Raw genomic sequence first — 10,867 nt, forward strand, 5'->3', positions numbered from 1 at the left:
AACCCACTGAAGCTAAGCAGGTTTGAGCCTGGATGGGAGACCTCCTGGGAACAACAAAGGTTGCTGCTGGAAGAGATATAAGTGTGTCCAGCAGGAACAAGGCAAGAAAAAGGATATAATAATCTGGAAAAAAGTTACAGTTCAGTGCTTGAACCAGAGGTTACACTGACAGAGCACTGAACTGAATGAGAGTACTGTTTATCTAGCACTTGGGAATGGAGGCATGGAGTCCTAGGTAAACTGGTCAGTCTGTGATTGCCTAGAGCCCCCTCTGCTGCGCAACCAGGCTAGCAACCAGTGCTTGAAGTGCCCTCTTGTGGCAAGGCGGTGGAACCAGAATAGTAGGTCTACATTAACATTGATAGAGTCCATGTCTGTAATGGTAAGTCTACTGTACTGTTCCAAAGGACAGAGCTGTATACTGTATATGTATGTCCCTACCAAGGAAAACTCAACTAAATCTATTGCTTATAATATACAGTACAAGCCATGGCCTTTCAACAGGTTCAGCATTTGAATCTCTTGTCCAGTATTGCCTGCCACACTGTGGCACTGAGGCTGTTTACTTGTGTGGTGAATCATCTATGATATACAGCTCTTGTACTCTGTTCTACATTTCCACTGAAGGCACAAGGTTAAGAAATATGTTGTTTAAGGTAGATAATATCAAATTCCTCCACTCTGTGGTAGGTGGAGTTTGAAGACAGGGGGGGCAGTGTAAACTGTGCAGTGTGCAGACATCCCTGTTAGAGGACAGGATTACTTAATTCTGAGTCACAAGTAAAATGTTACTTTTTGTAAAAAGAGGAGAGCATTAACTAAAAATATATAAGAGGAAGCACAACGTTTGAAGAAGCTACCGCTGAAAAAAAAGGTTTTGGTGTTAATGTGGACATATCGTTATATCAGCATATATAACATATATAACAACATATCAGCAGCCATATCACCCTGCAACTCACAACTGGCAACCCACTGAAGCTAAGCAGGTGTGAGCCTGGTCAGTACCTGGATGGGAGACCTCCTGGGAAAAACTAAGGTTGCTGCTGGAAGAGGTGTTAGTGGGGCCAGCGGGGGGCGCTCACCCTGCGGTCCATGTGGGTCCTAATGCCCCAGTATAGTGACGGGGACACTATACTGTAAACAGGCGCCGTCCTTCGGATGAGACGTAAAACCGAGGTCCTGACTCTCTGTGGTCATTAAAAATCCCAGGGCGCTTCTCGAAAAGAGTAGGGGTGTAACCCCGGTGTCCTGGCCAAAATTTCCAATTGGCCCTTACTAATCATGGCCTCCTAATAATCCCCCTCTATGAATTGGCTACATTACTCTGCTCTCCTCCCCACTGATAGCTGATGTGTGGTGAGCGTTCTGGCGCACTATGGCTGCCGTCGCATCATCCAGGTGGATGCTGCACATTGGTGGTGGTGGAGGGGAGTCCCCATTACCTGTAAAGCGCTTTGAGTGGAGTGTCCAGAAAAGCGCTATATAAGTGTAAGCAATTATTATTATTATTATTATTATTATTATTATCGTTGTCATCTAGACAATATGGTTAAATGGCAAAACAAAAAATAACAGAAGTTTGGTATATACAGTACTGTATACAGTATTTACAGTACCATCTGGTATGTAAGAGGGCAGTAGGTGGAGACAAGATGGAGACTTTTTGTCTGGACCACATTTGCCCGAGAGCAATGGGGAATGACCTTGCACCATAAGTTGCCTGACCAATTGGTGGAAGACCCTTCATTGGTTGACATTAAAAAAACACTTGAGACTTCCAGATTGTCCTTCCTAGCATGCAGAGCCTCTATTTTGTGGTTCACTGAAGGGAGAAGTGATCAGTGAAAGAAGTGATTGACAAGCCTTTAGAGATGCTTTTTGTATTTTGTTTTTAAAAGGTTAGGATTTGAAGACTTTATTTGAAATGCCGGTAAGCATCATACCTGCTGAGTTTGTAAAGAGGGGACAATTATTATTTTATATACTGTATACCTCCTCCTATGGAACGTTTAATATCCAAGAAACCCTGGAGTTCTTCCTTCACTGTTACTCTCAAACTGCAGGCTTTACAATTCAGTTTATAGTGAGACTAAGCAAATTTCAGTTTACAGAATTGTAACAATTTGCAGTTCATAAAATCCATGTTGTTGCATTATGCTGTACTGTTCTTTTTCTTTTTTTGAAAATTGAAAATAATAAAAACTGGCTAATCATAAAGGCAACTCAACTGCCGCATGATAGAGTCAAAAGTAAAGTCTGGTTTACTTTTTAATTCCCCATATCACAACAGGACTGAGGTTTAAACGTTTTCCTAAAAGACCGTGAACTGTTGGGCCAACTACTTTTTTTCACCTCAAAATTTCAAAATGCTATTTTAGCATTATTTGAAATAGTGATGTTACTCTCACTGACAGCACTGCAAATCCACAGGCGTCCAATAAGTCACAAAGGTCATTGTTCATGGTAGACCAAGAATATATTTGCTGGACTAAGCTCACCTAAGTCATTGTTCCCATTAGTACTCAGGCATTTGTTCAATGTTGTTTTGGTAACTCTCAGTTATGGTCAGCTAAGGACTCAGCAAACACCTGAATCAGTGATATGTAAACTGCAGAGTCTGTATCTGTACTGTTCAGTGCCTCTAATACTGTAGGTGAACGGTTTGTGAGTCCCTAATTTATTTATTTTAAGTGCTCTTTGACAGTCCAGAAAACTAGATATAATTATTTAAAACAAAGTTGTAATTACTTGTCCCATATGCGAAATTTGCTTCAGAGACATGTAAAAGACATAGCACAATACCCGTACATTTAACACAACATGGACCCATTAACTCATTAACAAATAAGAGCAATTCAGCAATTAAGAGACATAAAGATGATAAACAAACCCAATGTGGGAATCAAACCCACAACCTTGCAATTAAGTCTCATGTTCTACCAAGTAAACTAACCAGGCAATAAATGTGTAGCTTAAATATTTTTGTTTTATTCAAAAACACTTCAGATTATTTTACTTAAACAATAGATGTACAGTATGTCAGAATCATTAGCAGGTCAGCTATTTGTACTTGTCATTGATAAAAAGCAAGAGCGCTATGAACTTCCAACTTGATCCAGTTTTTGTTCTAATATCAATGTTCTTGTAGTTATAGTTATAATTCATCCATCTGTTTTCTAACCTATTCCTACAATTGTTTTGTTAAATCTATTTCAATGGCAAATGAAATTAAAATGGAATTATGTGGGTTTTTTTGTCTTAGTCAATTAATGTACAGTACATATTGTATATGTGTTTAGATGTTATAAAATAATTAGGTTGTGAGATCAAAATGTGTCATGTAAAAAGAAAATTTTATTGAACAGGTATACGACTCTATGAACCTACTGTATAATGAAGGGCAGAAGTGCCCCCTCTTCTATTGAGTTAACAAATTGAAAATTATATCTTACACAACTTGATCTAAGAATACACAATTATAAGGTCCAGTATCTTCTGTTTTTCCACGTCTGAAAATGTATACAGAAGCAATAGGACTGAATGACCTTTCAAGGGCAAGTCTATGAGTTCAGTAGACAGTATATTATTCTTTATCTCATTTAAAAGACTAAGACCTTGAAATAATGCAGCTTTAACATAATTACCTGCCAATAAAAAGATACTAAATTTGCCTCACAAAACCTGATCTTTATGTTATGCAATATCTTTCCACCTTCAGCATACTGTAGACAGTGAAATATTGCTCTCTTAGAGTTCTATAGACAAAATGTTAATTTTCTGCTTAAGCCTTCTTTTCCACTTACCATTGTTTCCCTTAACTTGGTTTGCATTTGAGACCTAGAAGTACTGAGATTTATGTCCAGGTGAATCAAATCAAATTATTTTGTTTTCAGATTTGCAAAATGTAAAACAAATATAAAGCAAGAAAATAGTAGTTAGGAATAAAGAAGCATTGGCAGGGGCATGACTTTTATATATATAACAGGGAAAATATTAAAGATACAAACACCGTGTGGCTCTGTGCTGCTGGGTTTCAGTTTCCTTAGAGATGGTGATCGAATTCCAGCAGGGCACAAGCTATATAGTAAACCATAAATACATATGATCTGTTGGATAAAAGTAGTCTAAAGTTTCAAAATATGAAAAGAATGTCACCCAGCGGTCATTTCAAAGTCTCTTTTACTATTTTGATAGTTATAGGATTATGCAAAGACTTCTACTGTAGGTATGAGCACATGGTGTATTTACTTACTGTAAGAACGTGGGGAAGATTGATAATTCCTGTTTCAAGCAGATATTTATACAGAAATCCAACATTTGTTATTTACCTTCTGTTTCATACTGTATGTATGCAGATGATGATGATGATAATGATGATTACTACTAACTGCATACAGTACTCTAATGAAGCGTTAAATGCTACAGTAGCTTGTTCATTCGGTGTATACTGTACAGTACATTTCATACTCAATGAAAGTCAGAGTTGAAAGGCCTTTGGTTGTGTTTTCTGGACTTGGAATTTATTGTTATATTTTCACTTTATTTTCATTTTAGACCATTTTTCTCATCATATGAAATACTGACATTCTATTCCGTAGTTTTGGGCCTAAGCAGAACTGTCAGACCTGACATCCCTCCGTAGAGGGTGCTCCACTACTCCCGTTATTATTCCTGTAATTGTTGTTAACCGCCCAGGTGTACCTTGTTATGTGTATTATTTGAAGACTAGCTCCTCCAGTCCTCAGGGCTCAACATTAAGGTAAGGATGTCGCGAGGCCCACCTAGCACCAGGATACCCTACATCTATGAGGGCACAGGCCTCATCCCCGACACCTCCCGCTTCCTGAACCCGGGGTCTGGAGGATCTCGCCCCGTCACCCTTAGACCTCCATGTTTTGTCTGTTGTGTTTTCCCCCTTCCCAGGAATTTTAACCTTGTCGCGTCCCAGGATGGATTACTTGCTGATGGACTCCTGGATTGTGCCCTGACCTGCCTTTGGACCTGTTTGGATTTGGATGCCATTCTTTGTCTTCCCCGTTCACTGTCTCACGGACAGTGTTAAAGAAGTCATGTTTGTTATTGAAATGTGATTGTATAATTGGCACATTACAATAGGTAGGAATGGCACAATTCAACAGAATTTGTACAATCATAGTTTTGGATCTAAGTGGAGAAATGATTCAATGTCCTTCTTGCTAGTAATGTTCTTACATTATGACTCACCCTGGATCATCTTCACATTGATTTTCTTTGAAGACAGCAATTTCATCACTAATATAAATATAATATTATATAATATAAAATATATTGTCCCTTGTATTTTATGTTATATTTATAGAATATACATTTTTCAGATTATCAATACAGGAGAAGAGATTATGCACAGTTAATGCAATAATTATATAAAATTAGATCATTCTGAAGGTTTGTATGATTGAATGACTACCTGTATCTTCTGCACATACAGTACTAGGCTTCTTTGCATACGAGGCTTCTCTGGTCATTCTGATACAGAAATTAACTTCACACCATAATTAGTGAAAGCAGGAAATATTTCATTTCCCAAATCAGGAGGCTTGTAGAAACCAATGTTTCCTTTATCTGTGGAATGCCAGATATAACCATGTACAGTATATTTACAGATGAACTGCTGGCTAAATGTTTCAAAATAATAAAGAATGTCACCTGGAGATAATTCTGAGATAATTCAGAGATGAGGTAATATTATTAGTATGTACTAGTAATAATATACAAGTTATACCATAGTAGTATTACTAGTTTTATTATGCTAGTATAATTTTTTCACAGTCACATTTTTCCTTGAGATGTTTTAAGATGACAATTAAAGAAAGCCAAGTGACAGTAATGGAATAATTAACTTATCTTGAGCAAGATCCCCATGTTAAAAAGTAGTAATAGGAAATGTCACTAAAGAAAAATAGTTTTGTTTTCTTGCCTTTTCTAAGTAACATTCTATCAATGAAACAAACTCTCCAAGGACTGTGACTGTGTTCACTATGTTAAACAGCCAGTATGAATAACCATCATATGTAAAGATGTGATATTAAGAATTTCTCAATTATTTTTTTCTTCACATTTTGTCCCAAAGCCTATGTATAAAGAAAGTTAATGTGCAGTCATCTATTTTTATATTTTTACTACTGTTTTTTCTCTTTTATATCTTTACCATTTTTAGAAGTTATTTTCGAATAATTTTTGTTCTAAAGTGATTTCAGTTTAAAAACAGCCCACATGAACTGAAAGCACACACTACACCAATTAAAAGTGGGCTATTTGTTTTCATTGAAAACAAGTGTACAGTAGGATATTTCAATCTGAGTACTGATTGCATTTATCAAATACTGCCATCACTGCCATTAGTGCACAAAGCATGTTCTAGTCTAAATAAACAGAATTTTAGTTTAAGAATAGACATTTACTGTAAAGTATGTTAAACATTAGAAATAATCACATTAGTAATGATCACTGAAATAACTTTGCACAGTACAATCCATTGCCCTTGAAGATGATGGATTCCGAATATTTAGGATAGTTGACTATAATAAATAAATATTAAATATAAAAATTTAATAATAAAACGTGACACGGCCTCGAACAACAAGTACAGGAGTGGAAGACACGCCTTGAACGATTCGGGATGAAATTGAACATCAAGAAGACGGAGTACCTGGAATCAAACCAATCAAACCAATGGCACAATCGCAGCTGGTGGGGTCCAACTGAACAAAGTGACACAGTTCAAGTACCTACTGTAGGCTCATGTGTCAACTCCAACTGCACTACCATCCAAGACGCCATGACGCTAGTCAGCGGCGCATGGATGAAATGGCGGCAGGTCACTGGAGTACTATGCGACAAGAAGATCCCTTTACGCCTAAAATCCAAAGTCTACCGCTCAATGGTCAGACCAGTGGCCCTATACAGAATTGAATACTGGCCAACGTCAAAGAAACATGAACAGGCACTGCATATGATGGAAATGAAGATGCTACGATGGACCCTCGGCTTGACAAGACTAGACCATGTCATGAATGAAGGGGTGCGAAAAACACTCAGAGTTGCCCCAGTCACTGAGAAGATGAGGGAATCCCGCCTGCGATGGTATGGACACGTGCTCCGCAGCAATGACACATCAATGGCAAAGATCGCCGGCCCCGTGGACGACCATTTACGCGCTGGCTGGATCGGCTGAAAGACGACATGCGCCTCACAAAAGTCACCTGCCGAGATGCCGCAGACCGTATGAAGTGGAAAAATCGTTGCAAACAAGCAGACCCCACATAAGTGGGAAAATGCGAAGAAGAGACTATAATAAATGTGATTGCTTTTGGCAGCTTGCAGAAAAAAAAACGGGTTTTGTAAATAAATGATATGATTAAAATCCTTGGTGTTAAAGTTTACATATAACTGTAAGCAGATTGAAAATAAAGATACTTAAACATTTTTTTATGAAGTGAGAGCATCCGTGTGCTGAAAATCAGTTATGCAATTTCAGAAAACTCCTAAAATGTCATTAAACTTCTTCAAGAAACATTTAACATTTTGCCTTCTAATCAAAACAACATTCCTTTACAGATAAGTTAATGTAAATATAAGACATTAAAGGTAGTGGTGTAAGTACTGGTGGGCACAATGTACTGATAATAATTTGCCAATACATGAAATATTTCTGAAATAAATTAAAAGCTATAAATAATGAAAAGAGTAATTTCAATGCAAAGTGATATATTTCCCAGCATTCCATCTGCCCATGCTATAATATTAATAATAATAATACAAATAATAATAATAACCAAGTGGAACTTGGAAACTGGAAATTTGAGTGTGACATAAAGGCATGACTGAAGTTTAGATTATTCCACTTGCTTTACAATGCTGAAAATGTTTCTCCCTGAAATCCCTTCACCGATGTTCAGTTTAGAGTGTTTTATCCAGTCGAATTAAAGATAATTCGTGATGGCTAATCCAATCTGTTCAACAACATATAAAGCAGATCTCTTGAGATTCATGGAACCAACATGTACAGTATATTATACACTTTAGATTTTGAAGTTCAATATTTTTGATTATTTATTTGTGTTCTTTTGTTCTCTCATCAATAATCCAGCTGTTGGAATGCATTTTCAAGTGGATTTCTCTGCATAAGAGGTCCTCTGACTCAGTGAAATAGGAAAATGTATAGTTACTGTAGATCTGAAAGTGATTTTCTTTTGTAATAATAGCACTGATGCTCTGGAACGTCATGACTGCTGGGTGTTATTTTGCATTTTAGGGCTTCTGTTAATTTCCTGGCTAAAAATCACAGAATATAAACTTTTGCTTTTGGTCAGGTAATGACGGTCATGGGAGAATTACAGACTGTCGATTTTCTTGTTGGATGGTCTGATTTTGTGTTGATTTTTCATAAATTAAATTTGTACTTATTGTTCAATCATATGGAAGCCCACTATTAAAATAATATGTTATAAAAGGCATATTACTGTCAGGGAGAGTTCTTTCCGGACCCTGTGCAGACAACACGATCCAGGGTTGAGTGAGAAAACATGAGGAAAAAAGGCATACAGGATACAGGGATGAAAACAGGGGGGGCGTGTCCATGGAGTGCTGGTGGTCGGGGGGAGGTGTTGCCGAGGCAAACGATCCTGGGATGAGACAAAAGGGAAATCCAAAAACAGGGCAAAAGTCCAAGGCCAGGTGATCCATCTGAGAGAGACGATTAAAATCCAGAACCGGGTTGGGACTGGCAGGGGGCACGGGAACGGGAACAAGAAACTGAAACTAAAAGCATAACGAAGCCAGGCGCATCCAGGTCCCGGGCTCACATAATGCGGGAACCAATTCAGAGCCCGGATTAGCGTCAGCATCTGGCTTTTAAGGGGGAACTGAAAAGGGTCTGGAACAGGGAACAGGTGCGGGAGATTAAACTAACAAGGAAGGGCTGGAGCGCCCTTAAGTGGAGGGATTCCGATCCTGACAATTACGTGGAGAAGTGCACACCCCTTTCTTGACTTATGCAAGTTCTGTCCTGCAAGTCTTTACACAACCTAAATTTACTGCAAGTTAGTCTTAGCATGAACACATGCAGAGAATTACTGTTCATGAGATTGCAGTGAACCTCCAATATTTTATCCAGCTGTGATGGTGAGTGAGAAGGTGAGAAATGCAGGCTCAACAGGGTTTGTTGCCCTTTGGTGGTTAACAGGTTTGTATGCTAATCATGGTGGGGGGTAGAGAGCAAGTGATAAATAAATAAACTAATTAATTCATTGCTTACACTTATAAAGCGCTTTTCTGGACACTCCACTCAAAGCGCTTTACAGGTAATGGGGACTCCCCTCCACCACCACCAGGTGGATGCTGTACATTGGTGGTGGTGGAGGGGAGACCCCATTACCTGTAAAGCGCTTTGAGTGGAGTGTCCAGAAAAGCGCTATATAAGTGTAAGCAATTATTATTAATTATTATTATTAATGTGCAGCATCCACCTGGATGATGCGATGGCAGCCGTAGTGCACCAGAACACTCACAATATCAGCTGTTAGTGGGGAGGAGAATAGAGTAATAAAGCCAATTCATAGATGGGGATTATTAGGAGGGCATGATTGGTAAGGGCCAATGGGAAGTTTAGCAAGGACACCGGACAACTCTTTTCAAGAGTAGAAGAGTAGAGTTGTACCTAGTGATCCAGGTGGAAACTGCACATTGGTGGTGGTGGAGGGGAGTCCCCATTACCTGTAAAGCGCTTTGAGTGGAGTGTCCAGAAAAGCGCTACATCATCACTATGATCGCAGGGGTCAGCACAGCTGGAGTGCAATGGCCAAGCCTCGCCCTGGGTAAACCTCCTTCTTGATCAAGGTATCTCCACTGCCAGGTAAGTATCAATGTAGACAATAAAGACAATATAAAGACAATGTAGCAGCAGCTAAGCAGTCCATGAGGTAGAACCCTTCTTAATATAGAGGGAGATACAGTAACTGAAATAATAAATGAGTGAAAACATGATTTAAAACCCAATAAATTAAACAAATTAAACATCATAAATAGCATTCACTTAATCATACACACTATAGTAAATAATACATTGAACTTTTGAAAGAGAGAATTACTTTTTTGAATGAATTTATAAATACTGCACAGTATTAAAAATCCTGCACATTTCATCACCCTACACTGAACCGTTTAATAATCAAACACAATATAAAATACACATTAAATAATAAAAAATAAAATTATTTTTGTGCTTTCCTAACATAATTGCCGAACAGATTACTCACACTTTTCAGTGCAAATATGAAATAACATGCATTTCTATACATGCACAAAAACAATGCAAAACTAAAGTTTTAGAATGGAAATGCTGCAAATACTTTCTTTAACATAGTTCTGGGAACCGTTTATTAATGCTATTCATAATGAATAGAAATATAAAATGAACTACTGTAGTTCATTATTTACTGTATACTACAATATGTTACTACTGTACTGTACATGTATAATTCGGGGATCTGATTTTGCTCTTAATCTCAACAAAAGAGGCAGTAAGTAGATTTGTCAGCACAAAACTACTATTTTACAGTAAGAAGCTGAGCTTTTGTGCAATAAGAAATCTGAAAAGTGGATTAAAAATCTCAGAAGCACTTGAGCAGGATTTCTAATACATAATACAAGGCAGCTCAACTATGATCGTGCTGAATGTGCTACAGTAATATACTGTATGTTACTTGCAAAAACCTGAGACAGGACAAGAGTCTAACTTCAAATGAGGAAATTAGCCCTGACGAGTTATCTCAGATGTTTTTTCACTTCTACATTTTTGAAGCAAGCAGAGATTTGACCAAGATCA

General features: G+C 37.9%; 1 pseudogene; it reads left to right on the forward strand.

Annotated features, from left to right (window-relative positions):
- The first annotated feature begins 6,607 nt into the window (after positions 1-6,607).
- On the forward strand, positions 6,608-7,308 carry LOC148677754 (uncharacterized; annotated as a pseudogene).
- The last annotated feature ends 3,559 nt before the right edge of the window (positions 7,309-10,867 follow it).

Source organism: Lepisosteus platostomus, chromosome 1 (assembly GCF_059453375.1).
Source record: "Lepisosteus platostomus isolate fLepPlt1 chromosome 1, fLepPlt1.hap1, whole genome shotgun sequence".
NCBI lineage: Eukaryota > Metazoa > Chordata > Actinopteri > Semionotiformes > Lepisosteidae > Lepisosteus > Lepisosteus platostomus.